This window comes from Mytilus galloprovincialis, chromosome 9 (genome assembly GCF_965363235.1).
Source record: "Mytilus galloprovincialis chromosome 9, xbMytGall1.hap1.1, whole genome shotgun sequence".
Lineage (NCBI taxonomy): Eukaryota > Metazoa > Mollusca > Bivalvia > Mytilida > Mytilidae > Mytilus > Mytilus galloprovincialis.
This window is the reverse complement of record NC_134846.1, coordinates 2,416,930-2,433,364: the sequence shown is the minus strand read 5'-3', so window position 1 is coordinate 2,433,364 and position 16,435 is coordinate 2,416,930. Positions and strand designations below refer to the sequence as shown.

General features: G+C 34.2%; 1 long non-coding RNA gene across 1 annotated transcript; it reads left to right on the top strand.

Annotated features, from left to right (window-relative positions):
- The first annotated feature begins 572 nt into the window (after positions 1-572).
- On the top strand, positions 573-2,458 carry LOC143046587 (uncharacterized). Its single transcript, XR_012969168.1, has 3 exons — positions 573-713; positions 1,371-1,442; positions 1,968-2,458. It is a non-coding gene; the product is annotated as an uncharacterized LOC143046587 (long non-coding RNA).
- The last annotated feature ends 13,977 nt before the right edge of the window (positions 2,459-16,435 follow it).

The window sequence follows — 16,435 nt, the reverse complement described above, 5'->3', positions numbered from 1 at the left end:
AAAACTTTATTCCTGGTATGGTAACTATGATGATAAAATTGAGAATGGAAATGGGGACAGTGTCAAAGAGACAACAACCCGACCTTAGAGCAGACAACATCAGAAGGTCATCAACAGGTCTTCAATGCAGCGACAAATTCCCGCACCCGGAGGCGTTCTTCAGCAGGCCCCTAAACAAATATATATACTAGTTCAGTGATAATGAACGCCATAGTAAACTCCAAATTGTACACAAGAAACTAAAAGTTAAAATACTAACAAAGGCCAGAGGCTCCTGACTTGGGACAGACTCAAAAATGAGTTTATTTACGCATTTGTTTGACATGTTTATCTATAATCGTAAGGACATAATCTGATTTTCGACCCGTGATTACGTAATATGTCCTCTTAGTTCAACTTTTGTCTTATCTCACTTTACATACATTGTCTGAAAGCGAACGCATCTCTACATGATCTATTGAATATGTTAAAGTTCTTTATTCTGGTTTTGGGGATATTATTCGTAAATGGAAACGATAATATCGACAAAAAATCTTCCAAACGACTACTTTTAAATGACCCTGACGTGATTGGTAACCGATTAGCACATTTAGAGTCAACCCTGCAAACTGTAACTAGATCGTTGACTGATTTAGAGACAAGGTACAGTCACCAAGAGGGTGTTATTAGTGGTTTACAAAAGGAACTGGAAGTTGAAAGGACAAAATCTCAAAGTAAGTTGTAACAGGTAATTCTTTCGAAAACTAAACTGAGTATCTGCATCACATTTTATTCGGGAGCTTCTTACTTCCTTCAAATGTTATGTGTGACTTTCTTTTTATGTTTTGTAACTAATTATCCCTTATCTAAGCAAAACAGTAGTCTCCTCATCATTGATTGTCATTGATGCTTGCATACCATGAAAAAAACATGACGGACGCCTCTGACAGAGTAAGAACAGCAAATCATAAAGCGGAATACTCCCGATTCCTGGAAGGGTTATTGTTGATCAATCTTTAATCTATATCTAAGCTGATAGGAGTCATTTGTCTGTTCATCTTTTTGTCTTTTGGTTTTAAATTATGACAGCCTGGTAGTTTAAAAAAAAACAGTTAGAAAACAAACATTAATATGTATAGATTTACAAAGGATGCTTTCTCAAACTGTCTTATAAGAACAAAAAGATGATATACAATTTATGGTGTTTAAACAATGAAATTACACATAATCCTCAAATCCTGAAGAGGCGAATGCGAAGCTTTCATAACTATCGATGTAAAATCTATGACAACTTTTCTGAACCAATTTGAAATTTGACCGCATATTCTCTAGGTTAAATAATTTTCGAAGAATTTGAAAATCTTTAAATTTGACATATTCTTTAATTGTAGTCCATGGCTCCACATATATTCGATGGGGACGTGGTGATTGTTCAGGAACAAATACAGATCTTGTTTATTCAGGTAATTTGTGTTTCATTGCTTCAAAAGCCTCTATAATTGTAGAAATGTGGAGTTTACCTGGGTGTTTTTTTTATCAGGCAAAACAAATGACACACCATTCAGAACACAAAACAAAGGTTACTAGGATAAATTTAAACGATTATGAAAATTTAGAAAAGTGAGCCCTCAACAAATTTGTATCATAGTTTCTATGTTTCCATGTTTTGAAAATTTTCACATTCATGCCTTGTCTCGTACAATACTTATGTTCTTATGTCACAGGTAGAGTTTATCGTTCAATGACGTCATTTACACCTCGGTTAGCTCATCCATCAAAAGCATACGACGCAGGAGTGAGTTTAGAACAACCCGATAAGCGTTCATTTAATTTATTCGTATTCAATACGGGTGTGAACATAAAGAGTTAGAAGACCATTTTATTAGAATTAATAGTACTGTTTAGCCCGGACTTCGACTAAGGTATTGCCGATAGAGTAACGACCTTTGTATATTTTTTCATATAATTACTATTATACATCTCCACAGGTTATGCTGTAGGAGAGAAACATTCCTACAGCAGTAGTTACAAAGGAGGTGCATCAAATATGCTCTGCCTGCCAACCGACCCAGAACTCAGCAATAATACTGCATCTTCAAGTGATAGTTATATGTATGGAACAGAATTCCAGGATAGCCATTTTGGATCAATCGTTGACGAGGACGTTACTTGTGCACTGTGTCGCAGTGCGAATACTTCATCATCGGTCATGTTCCCAAGCAGAAAAACCTGCTACCCCGGATGGAAAAAAGAGTATGGTGGCGTAATTGTATCTAGTGCTTATTCTCATAACCCGTCTCCGTATATATGCGTAGATTCACATCCTACATTTGTTACTGGAGGAGAACGAAGCAACAACGACCATATGCTTTATATTACTAAAATGCGTTGTGGATCTTTACCATGTCCACCGTACGTTGACAACGTCCAAGTATATTGTGTTGTCTGCTCGAAGTGAAATAAAACTTAATCTTTGAAACTTGTGCTTTCTCTTTTTTTTTAAATATAGTAAACGATAACTTTTTTCTTTGAAAAATGTAAGAAGATGTTACGAAGACAATAACCAATTATCCACAGAGAGACGAATGAAAATAATGGCACAATAAACACACAACCAAAACAAAACAAACAAAAGTCGGCATAACATAAACAACTTAAAAACTTAAAAATGTGAACCCTGGCTAGTAAGGTAACTTGTATTTCGGATGTAAACAATTATCCCTTCACCGTAATTCATACGTTCTCATATATGAGCAATGATAATAGTGTGTAATGTTTCTAGAGAATAATCAGTTGATGCAGATTTAATCAATAAAGAATATGAAAACCATTTTACATTCCGTTGAATCTATGATCCCCGGGTACAGGGGACCGTGTTGATAATTAAGTAAGTTGATGTATTATGTTTGATGACTGCATGTTATCTTTCCATCTTTTCTTTTTCCATGTAATGAAAATGTTCTGAGCAACAGAAAAGAAAGATTCAAAAGATATCAGAAAGAAGCAATACGCTATGATTTGTTTTATCTATAAATCGATTAACTTGCCGGGAAAGGAATTAATTCAGAATTTAACAAAAAACCTGAAAACACAAATATCCATTGTACCATGATGATACTTGTTAAATATTGATTATCTAGCCAGGTAAATCATTAATTCCAATTATCTATTACCACTGTGTCTAAACCACACCGGCAAAATTTGTTCGGACTCAATGGTATCTAACATCCGGCACAATGACGGAACATTAATAGACAGAAGAAAGCTAGGTTTCTCCTTATTTTCTTAATTTTTTTTATGATATCGAAGAATATATATACATATACAACTATTTTCTATTGTGATATGCAATATTTCCTACAACCTTTCTATATTAACGGAGAAATAAGTAAAAATGCATGTCAAAATGACGAATTGAGTGAACCTTGCCTCAAAATTGTTTAATTTCTCGTTAACTTGTTCACATTGTACGGAAAGAATGGTACGAGAAGATAGATACTGACACGGAGATTGCAAAACTTGTTTTTATGAACATCTCAATACTTGTATTTCTGAGTATGGAACGAAAGAAATGGGTCATGTCAAAATGGAACTGGCCGGTTTCGTCAATGTGTACCACCCGGTTTGGTCTTAGATTTCACAATGCATAACCCGGTTTGGTCAAATAAAAAAAATCATAATCGCATTGCATTATAATTGATAGTTTAACTTCAGTGTTAAAAAGGAGTTTTGTGACCGGGTAGTTGGAAAACAAGTTCTTTCACAGGACAACGGCTTATTATTTATATGATTAGTCTCAGATTCAAATACAAACTAAGCAAACACTAGAAGTCCTACTCTTATAGAACACAAGTAATTTTAATTTTATTTTGCATTCAAAATTTTTTAACAGCAGAATACATATAAATGAAGGTTATAACGCAAATTGAGGTTAAAGCTCTCAAATATGCGTTTTCTATATGAATTATGGAAAATATGATAAGACAAATGTATATATGCATGCATAATCGACATGGAAAATGAATGTTTAAAGAAAGAAAAGGATTACAACTACCATGCATCAAAGGTGTTATCGGGGGGAGGGGTGCAATATATACGTCTTCTAGATTCGCCACTTATATTATAAAGTGTATACCGAATTAAAATATTGTAAGAAATAAGAAAACAGGGACACCCGCGAAATCGGATTATGTGAGTCTGATTATGTTTATTATAAACATTCTCATTGATATTTTTAAACAAGCGACACTAATTGATTCGAATTCATAGCGTTTTGAACTACATGTATTTGTATAAAGCTGCATATGTCAAAAATAAGAAGGTTTGGCTGTAACATATACAAGTATGAAACACAGATCTAACGATTTTTTCCCCTATTTGTCATATGTCCATTGATCTTGCCCTTGACCTCATTTTTATATTATTTTTCCTTCGGCCACAGACCTTCACCATAAATTTAATTGCGACCATTTAAGCATTTGTGACATGTCAGTTCGTACACTTAAATATGAATAATATGTCTTATTTGTTTTATTGGAAAAAAAACGCCAGTGAAGCTATATCCGATCCGGTTCGTGAAATTGATGAAATTTTCAGCTGTTACACATTTTTTTTAAATTCAAGAACGGTGTAATTTTGTTTGAAATTCTTTAATTATTTTTTTTTCAATAATAAAATAATAGATAGAAATTATTATTTTCAAACAAATATATAAAAGTCATATAGCTTAAGAGGTTTTTTTCATTTCATTGCGTTTTTACACGCCCGTCAAAATTTTGACAGGACGTATTATTGTATATATCCGTCCGTCTGTCTGTTCTCCCTTCCATCCGTCCGTTCCTCCATCTATCAGTCATTCTGTCCGTCCGTCCGTCCGTCCGTCCGTCCGTCTATCTTTGCGATCAGCGTAAACATGTCGCACCGTAACTTGAGAACAGCTTATCTAGTTTTCATGAAACTTAACAAAGTTATTTCTTGAAATGGTCAAACGATCTATAAACCTTTTAGTGAAAATCAAATGAAATCTTATTGAGTTACAGAACTTTGTAAGTAAAACAGGAGTGTGTTTTTTTTTTTAACATGTCGCGTCATATCTCAAAACGATTTATCGTTATTGCATCAAACTTAACACACTTCTTGGTGATGTTTTAAATTTTGTTTATTAAGCGTTATTTATGGTTTTTTTTTGTAAAAAAACGGGGGGTCACATATTGCGATATATCTCAAAACCTATATAATAAATATCATAATGTTAATGTTAAAAAAATAATTAGATATCAGCTGAGACTACTATAACACATGTTATAGTAGTCTCAGATATCAGTGTTTGCTAATGAGTAATTATATTCCATTGAAAATTAGTTTGAAGATCAGTGAAATAACGGATACGTTTTTCATTAGGAAAATGTGTAGTACTATAATTACCTACGTAAATAAATGTAAACACGCCAAGTTTACTTTATAATAAAAATATATCTAAATTCTTTCGTAAGACAATGTTCAGATCCGTGTTAACGTTGCTTTTCATAAATTGTTGGTTTTAAAAAAAATATAAAAAACCGGGTGATATATATAGACGAAACCGGGTGATTGTTAGTCAACAACAATGACGAAACCGGTGTATTTTAATTTGACATGACCCATTTCCTTTGTTCCATACACAGAAATACAAGTATTGAGATGCTCATAATGACTAGTTTTTCAATCTCCGTGTCAGTATCTATCTTCCCGTATCTTTCTTTCCGTACAATGTGAACAATTTAACGAGAAATTAAACAATTTTGAGGCAAGGTTCACTCAATTCGTCATTTTGACATGCATTTTTAACTTATTTCTTCGTTAATATAGAACGGTTGTAGAAAATATTGCATATCACAATAGAAAATAGTTGTATATGTATATATATTCTTCGATATCATTAAAAAATAAGAAAATAAGGAGAAACCTATCTTTCTTCTGTCTATTGATGTTCCGTCATTGTGCCGGATGTTAGATACCATCGAGTCCGATCAAATTTTGCCGGTGTGGTTTAGACACAGTGATTACCTGGGAAGCAAAATATGACAAAAATAGAGGCGAAAGATATAAAAGGGATATTCCAAATAGAGAGTCGAGACCAAACTTACAATAACATGGCAAAATTTAAAAAACGATCAAAAGAAAACATCAATTTATAAAAACACAACATAAAAAAAACTAAATATTGATCAACTCAAAGCCCACCAATAACCGTGGTTTCAAATGGCTCTGAATAGATCATAGTCTATCATACGTTACCTTAAAATTGTAAAACGAACAATAGGAAAGTCAGGATATGATATCATGGTGAAAAATCATATCAAACAAAACCTTAAGACCAACCATAAACATACCATCACAGGAAAACTAATTAATGAACAAAAATAATGTGTGAATTCAGTTGCTTCGGAAGGGCAGGTAGGTTCCTGCACAATAAATTATACCAATTATTTCGTTCAATGAATTATTCACAACGGCAAGGATGTTGTTGTTTCAATAACTTCAATGGTTACTGGTTTGTTGATATTGATATTTTTATTGAACTTATATCAAACTGGTTCTTTTCTATCGAGTTATTAGGTATATATGTGACAGTGAATTTGTAAAATCAGTGATCATGTAGAATCACTGGACAGTTTAGGGCTAATATATTATCACTTAAATTTTCAGGGATTATGTATATTCACTAGAAAAAACGTTAGGGATCATACATAATAACTGAAATAAAGAATAAGTTTTATTTACAAAGAAAATGAACAAAAGTTAAATAACTATTTTTGTAAAATCATAATAAAACATCATTATATAAAATGTAAAATGTTAAGCATAATACATTAAAGCATTCCTATTGGAACGAACTGTGCGCCTCTCCTTTATGACCTCTTCTTATTTTTACTGCGCTGAAGTACGTCCATTATTCATAGTTCATTATTCATTATTCAATAATGAATAATGAAATAGTTCACTATTCACTATTCAATATTGAAAAATGAATAATGAATAATGAAATGGTTTATGTTTCATTATTCAAATTGAAGCGGTGAATAGTGAAGAAAATATAAAAAAAATTGACTGTGACACTATAGCTATATTTGATTCGAAATGACCATAAGACGGTTTACGGAGGACCTAAATGCCACAATATGCGTAAAAATGAGGAAAAATAAAAAAAGATGTGGTATGATTGCCAATGAGACAAATATCCAGAAAGACCACAATGACACAGACATTAACAACTATAGCTCACCGTACAGCCTTCAACAATGAGCAAAGCCCATACCGCATAGTCAGCTATTAAAGGCCCCGATAAGACATTGTAAAAAAATTCAAACGAGAAAACAAACGGCCTTATTTATGTAAAATAATGAACGAAAAACAAATATGTAACACATAAACAAACGACAACCAATAAATTACAGACTCCTGACTTGGAACAGGCACATACATAAATAATGTGACGGGGTTAAACATGTTAGCCAATTTTGAATAATGAAATGGATATTTTGAATAATGGAATGGACTGCTGTGACCCTTCAGCCCTAATTACAGATATATATTCTACCTCAATCGAAAGGTTATTAATATTAAGAGAGGAACAAAATGTATATAGTCAATATGTTCCGCAACCAATATTAGAAGACCTAAATGCCAAAATACGCGTGAAAATTAAGAAATAGCCAATTTTGAATAATGAAATGGATATTTTGAATAATGGAATGGAGTGCGGCGACTCTTTAGCCCCTAATTGTAGATAAACTTTCTACTTCATTCGAAAGCTGATTACAAGAGGAACAAAATGTATATAGTCAATATGTTCCGCAACGAATATTAGAAGACCTAAATGCCAAAATACGCGTGAAAATTAAGAAATAGCCAATTTTGAATAATGAAATGGATATTTTGAATAATGGAATTGACTGCGGCGACCCTTAAGCCCCTTATTATAGATAAACCTTATACCTCATTCGAAAGCTGATTACAAGAGGAACAACATGCTTATAATCAATATGTTCCGCAACGAATATTAGAAGACTTAAATGCCAAAATACGCGTGAAAATTAAGAAATAGCCAATTTTGAATAATGAAATGGATATTTTGAATAATGGAATTGACTGCGGCGACCCTTAAGCCCCTTATTATAGAAAAACCTTATACCTCATTCGAAAGCTGATTACAAGGGGAACAAAATGTATATAGTCAATATGTTCCGCAACGAATATTAGAAGACCTAAATGCCAAAATACGCGTGAAAATTAAGAAATAGCCAATTTTGAATAATGAAATGGATATTTTGTATACTGGAATGGACTGCGGCGACCCTTAAGACCCTTATCATAGATGAACCTTATACCTCATTCGAAAGCTGATTACAAGAGGAACAACATGCTTATAATCAATATGTTCCGCAACGAATATTAGAAGACCTAAATGCCAAAATACGCGTGAAAATTAAGAAATAGCCAATTTTGAATAAAGAAATGGATATTTTGAATAATGGAATGGACTGCGGCGACCATTAAGCCCCTATTATAGATAAACCTTATACCTCATTCGAAAGCTGATTACAAGAGGAACAAAATGTTTATAGTCAATATGTTCCGAAACGAAAATTAGAAGAGCTAAATGCTCAAATACACGTGAAAATTAAGAAATAGCCAATTTTGAATAATGAAATGGATATTTTGAATAATGGAATGGAGTGCGGCGACTCTTTAGCCCCTAATTGTAGATACACTTTCTACTTCATTCGAAAGCTGATTACAAGAGGAACAAAATGTATATAGTCAATATGTTCCGCAACGAATATTAGAAGACCTGAATGCCAAAATACGCGTGAAAATTAAGAAATAGCCAATTTTAAATAATGAAATGGATATTTTGAATAATGAAATGGACTGCTGCGAGCCTTTAGCCCCTAATTATAGACAAACCTTATACCTCATTCGAAAGCTGATTACAAGAGGAATAACATGTATATAGTCAATATGTTCCGCAACGAATATAAGAAGACCTAAATGCCGAAATACGCGTGAAAATTAAGAAATAACCAATTTTGAATACTGAAACTGATATTTTGAATTATGGAATTGACTGCGGCGACCCTTTCGCCCCTAATTATAGATAAATCTTATACCTCATTCGAAAGTTGATTACAAGAGGAACAAAATGTATATAGTCAATATGTTCCACAACGAATATTAGAAGACCTGATTGCCAAAATACGCGTGAAAATTAAGAAAAAGTCAATTTTGAATAATGAAATGGATATTTTGAATAATGAAATGGACTGCGGCGACCCTTAAGCCCCTTATTATAGATAAACCTTATACCTCATTCGAAAGCTGATTACAAGAGGAACAACATGCTTATAATCAATATGTTCTGCAACGAATATTAGAAGACTTAAATGCCAAAATACGCGTGAAAATTAAGAAATAGCCAATTTTGAATAATGAAATGGATATTTTGAATAATGGAATTGACTGCGGCGACCCTTAAGCCCCTTATCATAGATGAACCTTATACCTCATTCGAAAGCTGATTACAAGAGGAACAATATGCTTATAATCAATATGTTCCGCAACGAATATTAGAAGACCTAAATGCCAAAATACGCGTGAAAATTAAGAAATAGCCAATTTTGAATAAAGAAATGGATATTTTGAATAATGGAATGGACTGCAGCGACCATTAAGCCCCTATTATAGATAAACCTTATACCTCATTCGAAAGCTGATTACAAGAGGAACAAAATGTTTATAGTCAATATGTTCCGAAACGAAAATTAGAAGAGCTAAATGCTCAAATACACGTGAAAATTAAGAAATAGCCAATTTTGAATAATGAAATGGATATTTTGAATATTGGAATGGAGTGCGGCGACTCTTTAGCCCCTAATTGTAGATAAACTTTCTACTTCATTCGAAAGCTGATTACAAGAGGAACAAAATGTATATAGTCAATATGTTCCGCAACCAATATTAGAAGACCTAAATGCCAAAATACGCGTGAAAATTAAGAAATAGCCAATTTTAAATAATGAAATGGATATTTTGAATAATGAAATGGACTGCTGCGAGCCTTTAGCCCCTAATTATAGACAAACCTTATACCTCATTCGAAAGCTGATTACAAGAGGAATAACATGTATATAGTCAATATGTTCCGCAACGAATATAAGAAGACCTAAATGCCGAAATACGCGTGAAAATTAAGAAATAGCCAATTTTGAATACTGAAACTGATATTTTGAATTATGGAATGGACTGCGGCGACCCTTTCGCCCCTAATTATAGATAAATCTTATACCTCATTCGAAAGTTGATTACAAGAGGAACAAAATGTATAAAGTCAATATGTTCCACAACGAATATTAGAAGACCTGATTGCCAAAATACGCGTGAAAATTAAGAAAAAGTCAATTTTGAATAATGAAATGGATATTTTGAATAATGAAATGGACTGCGGCAACCTTTTAGCCCCTAATTATAAATAAGCCTTATACCTCATTCGAAAGCTGATTACAAGAGGAACAACATGTATATAGTCAATATGTTCTGCAACGAATATTAGAAGACCTAAATGCCAAAATACGCGTGAAAATTAAGAAATAGCCAATTTTGAATAATGAAATGGATATTTTGAATAATGGAATTGACTGCGGCGACCCTTAAGCCCCTTATTATAGATAAACCTTATACCTCATTCGAAAGCTGATTACAAGAGGAACAACATGCTTATAATCAATATGTTCCGCAACGAATATTAGAAGACCTAAATGCCAAAATACGCGTGAAAATTAAGAAATAGCCAATTTTAAATAATGAAATGGATATTTTGAATAATGGAATGGACTGCGGCAACCCTTTAACCCCTAATTATAAATAAACCTTATACCTCATTCGAAAGCTGATTACAAGAGGAACAACATGCTTATAATCAATATGTTCCGCAACGAATATTAGAAGACCTAAATGCCAAAATACGCGTGAAAATCAAGAAATAGCCAATTTTGAATAATGAAATGGATATTTTGAATAATGGAATGGAGTGCAGCGACCCTTTAGCCCCTAATTATAGATAAACCTTATACCTCATTCGAAAGCTGATTACAAGAGGAACAACATGCTTATAATCAATATGTTCTGCATCGAATATTAGAAGACCTAAATGCCAAAATACGCGTGAAAATTAAGAAATAGCCAATTTTGAATAATGAAATGGATATTTTGAATAATGGAATGGACTGCGGCGACCCTTTAGCCCTTAATTATAGATAAATCTTTTACCTCATTTGAAAGCTGATTACAAGAGGAACAAAATTGATATAGTCAATATCTTCCGCAACGAATATTAGAAGACTTAATTGCCAAAATACGCGTGAAAATTAAAAGAAAGTCAATTTTGAATAATGAAATGGATATTTTGAATAATGGAATAGACTTTGGCGACCCTTTAGCCCCTAGCATAGATAAACCTTATACCTCATTCGAAAGCTGTTGACAAGACGAACAAAATGTATATAGTCAATGTGTTCCGCAACGAATATTAGAAGACCTAAATGCCAAAATACGCGTGAAAATTAAGAAATAGCCAATTTTGAATAATAAAATGGATATTTTGAATAATGGAATGGAGTGCGGCGACCATTAAACCCCTATTATAGATAAACCTTATACCTCATTCGAAAGCTGATTACAAGAGGAACAAAATGTTTATAGTCAATATGTTCCGAAACGAAAATTAGAAGAGCTAAATGCTCAAATACACGTGAAAATTAAGAAATAGCCAATTTTGAATAATGAAATGGATATTTTGAATATTGGAATGGACTGGCAGGACCCTTCAACCCCTAATTACAGATATATATAATACCTCAATCGAAAGCTTATCAAGAGAGGAACAAAAGGTATATAGTCAATATGTTCCGCAACGCATATTAGAGGAGTAACGACGGACTTAAATATCGAAATACACCTGAACATTGAGAAATAGCCAATTTTAAATAATGAAATGGGTATTTTGAATAATGGAATGGACTGGCAGGACCCTTCAACCCCTAATTACAGATATATATTATACCTCAATCGAAAGCTTATTGAAAGAGGAACAAAAGGTATATAGTCAATTTGTTCCGCAACGCATATTAGAGAAGTAACAAAGGACTTAAAGATCGAATTACGCGTGAACATTGAGAAATAGGCTATTTTGAATAATGAAATGGATATTTTGAATAATGGAATGGACTGGCAGGACCCTTCAACCCCTAATTACAGATATATATTATACCTCAATCGAAAGCTTATTAAGAGAGGAACAAAAGCTATATAGTCAATTTGTTCCGCAACGCATATAAGAGGAGAAACAACGGACTTAAAGATCGAATTACGCCTGAACATTGAGAAATAGCCAATTTTGAATAATGAAATGGATATTTTGAATAATGGAATGGACTGGCAGGACCCTTCAACCCATAATTACAGATATATATTGTACCTCAATCGAAAGCTTATCAAGAGAGGAACAAAAGGTATATAGTCAATATGTTCAGCAACGCATATTAGAGGAGTATAGAAGGACTTAAATTTTGAAATACGCGTGAACATTGAGAAATAGCCAATTTTGAAAAATGAAATGGATATTTTGAATAATGGAATGGACTGCTATGACCTTTCAGTCCCTAATTACATGTATGAAGTAAACCCCAATCGAAAGCTTATCAAGAGAGGACCAAAAGGTATATAGTCAATATGTTCCGCAACGCATATTAGATCAGTAACGAAGGACTTAAATATCGAAATACACGTAGACATTGAGAAATAGCTAATTTTGAATAATGAAATGGAAATTTTGAATAATGGAATGGACTGGCAGGACCCTTCAGCACCTAATTACAGATATATATTATACCTCAATCGCAAGCTTATCGAGAGAGGAACAAAATGTATCAAGTCAATATGTTCTGCAACGCATATTAGAGGAGTAACGAAGGACTTAAATATCGAAATACGCGTGAACATTTAGAAATAGCCAATTTTGAATAATGAAATGGATATTTTGAATAATGGAATGGACTGGCAGGACCCTTCAGCCCCTAATTACAGATATATATTGTACCTCAATCGAAAGCTTATCAAGAGAGGAACAAAAGGTATATAGTCAATATGTTCAGCAACGCATATTACAGGAGTAACGAAGGACTTAAATTTCGAAATACGCGTGAACATTGAGAAATAGCCAATTTTGAATAATGAAATGGATATTTTGAATAATGGAATGCACTGCTAGTGACCTTTTAGCCCATAATTACAGATATAAAGTAAACCTCAATCGAAAGCTTATCAAGAGAGGACCAAAAGGTATACAGTCAATATGTTCCGCAACGCATATTAGATCAGTAACGAAGGACTTAAATATCGAAATACACGTAGACATTGAGAAATAGCTAATTTTGAATAATGAAATGGAAATTTTGAATAATGGAATGGACTGGCACGACCCTTCAGCCCCTAATTACAGATATATATTATACCTCGATCGAAAGCTTATTGAGAGAGAAACAAAATGTATATAGTCAATATGTCCCGCAACGGATATTACAGGAGTAACGAAGGATTTAAATATCGAAATACGCGTGAACATTGAGAAATAACTTATTTTGAAGAATGGAATGGACTGTTGCAACCCATCAGCTCCTAATTAAGGAAAATAAATATACACCAAGTTAAAGCTTATGGATGGAAGAAAAAACTCTGTATAATCTATATTTGCCGAAATGACCATTACAGCGGTTACAGAGGACATCAATGCCAAAATACGTGCGAAAATTAAGAAATAGTCTATTTTGAATAATGAAATGGATATTTTGAATAATGGAATGGACTGCTATGACCCTTCAGCCCCTAATTACAGATATATATTATACCTTGATCGAAAGCTGATTACCAGAGGAACCAAAGGTATATAGTCAATATTTTTGGCAACGCATATTAGAGGAGTAACGATGGACTTAAATGTCGAAATAATAGATGAATGAATTGAGAAAAAAATAATATGTGCCGCAATGACCATTTAAGGGGTTACGGGGACCTAAATGCCAAAATTCGTGTGAAAAATAAGAAACAGTCAATTTTAAATAATGAAATGGATATTTTGAATAATGGAATGGAATTCTCTGACCCTTCAGCCCTTTATTACAAATCTACCTTATACCTCATTTGGAAGCTTATAAAGATAGGAACAAATGGTATATAGTCAATTTATTCCGCCGAGTAACGAAGGACTTAAATATCGAATTACGCGTGAAAATTTTGAGGGGAATTTATGCTAGGACCTGACCGAAAAATCCGAAAATCTTGCACGCTCGTTGACGAGGTTAAGAAGGGAAAACGTTGGTGGTTTGGGTTGAAGGGGAAAAAGTGGGGTTGTGGTCCTGGTAAAATGTATCTTTGTGGAAGAAAGAAAACACACCAAGAAACATCCGCAGATAGTAAACACAATGGATTGTAAGATTACAAATATGTCTGATTAGAGAGAGAATATGGCGCAAGAGGTAGAAATTTTGGAAAATACTGATGAGGAAACTCTTAGAAGTAGGTCAGGACTCACCCTGGATTGTCAAAGACATTAAAGATGTTAACACGAAGTGTGGGTTTTCAAAAATTATAACCTTGTGCTGGAAAGGGGAAAATATCCGCACTTGGGGATGTGAAAGACTAAACAAACAGCTGACCACCGTCGGGGAAAAGAGAGAGACTTATGGAACTGTGCAAATCGTGAGCTATGGGATGAAAAAAAAACAGGCGCACCGGCTATGATTACCACGACTTTTATATTTTTGATAAGGACGGTATGATTGGAAGTGTTAGGATGTGTTGTTTAAGCCTGAAAATCGGGTCTAAAACCATTGAATTTGAGATGGTGGGAAAAACCTAAAAGGAACATTTTGACAGATCCTCGCTGAAATTGGACACGGGTTGCTGCAGCTAATCTTTATGGTCATAGTAGTTTTTGAGGCAGGTGACGACTTTCCCAAACTCGACATCATAGATCTGTTCATCATTAGCTAAAGCAGAGCTCAACCAAGGACTTTTTGGACTTTGGCAATCGCAAGGTATCGTGGTCTTTCTTTTTTATTATTACATTCATTACGGTGGTAGCATTCAAGCAAGCTAAAAACCCCAGAGGAATTGTGGCTATAACACCTGTACCGGTCAAAGCTGAACCCAGGGTACTGCTGGTTAACACCAAACTAACCACAGAACAAGCACCCAGTGCTACAGATACAGCTTTGTCCGAACGTTTATAGGCATTCAAGGTATTTTGATACCTTCAAATTTCTGCATCGAGTTGATTCCACACACATTGACTATAGTCTGTCGGTACCAAGAATCTAAATCGTTCATTTATTTTATAGGAGCATACCGAGGAGGGGAATGTTTTTAAAGGGACTGTAAGCATCTAAATATAAGATCAGAACGGCTCCGTCGTGGAATTGCTGACAACGCTCCAATTAGAGTCCATACCCATAGGTAATCCGGGCGTTTGAGGATTTGAGGTAGAGACCGTTGCCACTGGGATTCACTGTGCAAACGCAAGAAGATGAAAACGGATAGTGAGATGTTCACCTCTGAGATCGATGAGCCTAGCGATTGCTGGTTCGCAAGATCACTGGCACGTATACTACCAATAGGTGCTGGGGGGTTTGAATGATTTTCATACCAGGACCGTCTGCGGGAACAAAAGCTGTAGATTGAAGACTGATGTGTACCATTTACATAACTTCATGGTTGATATCACTATTCACCAGAATGCTGTTGATTCTGATGATATTTACAATGTGCTACCCTTCTGTATAACCGTTTGTGATCATACCGAACGTGTAAATCTGCCACTTGAATCCCAAGACGGTGTTGATGTTATTGACAACTTTGAAGTCTACTTGAAAGAGTTTGGCGAGGGTCAGCGTTGCTTTTAGGGTCGCCCAGTTGGCATCGATGATGATCTTCGTTTTGTGTTTGTTGAGCCGTAGCTGTTGCTGGGTTTCATTGTTGATGTCTTCGATGTCATAGGAACCTGTGCTCAGTGCGATGAAAAATCAGTTGGCACCATCATCGGGAGAGTAGCGGAAGGAATGGTTACCTGTATGCATATGAATGTTAGGGATGGAATTATTGGTTTACCAGGTTTATCAATGCCATCTCGTAGGTCTTGGATTCCTTGAGTTGCAGTGGGGGTTGAACCGGGTAAGGATTTGGCTATCATTTCCAGAAACGATGAAGGAAAACCCATGATTGGGGTTGGTGATTTTAGCAATTTGCTGCAACCATGTGTTATCCATTTATTTATGGTACACCATTGTCACATATTTTTGCTTCCACTCTTCGATACCGCCATACTTCTCAGTTGTTTAATTAACTTCACCACGATCGCGTAGAC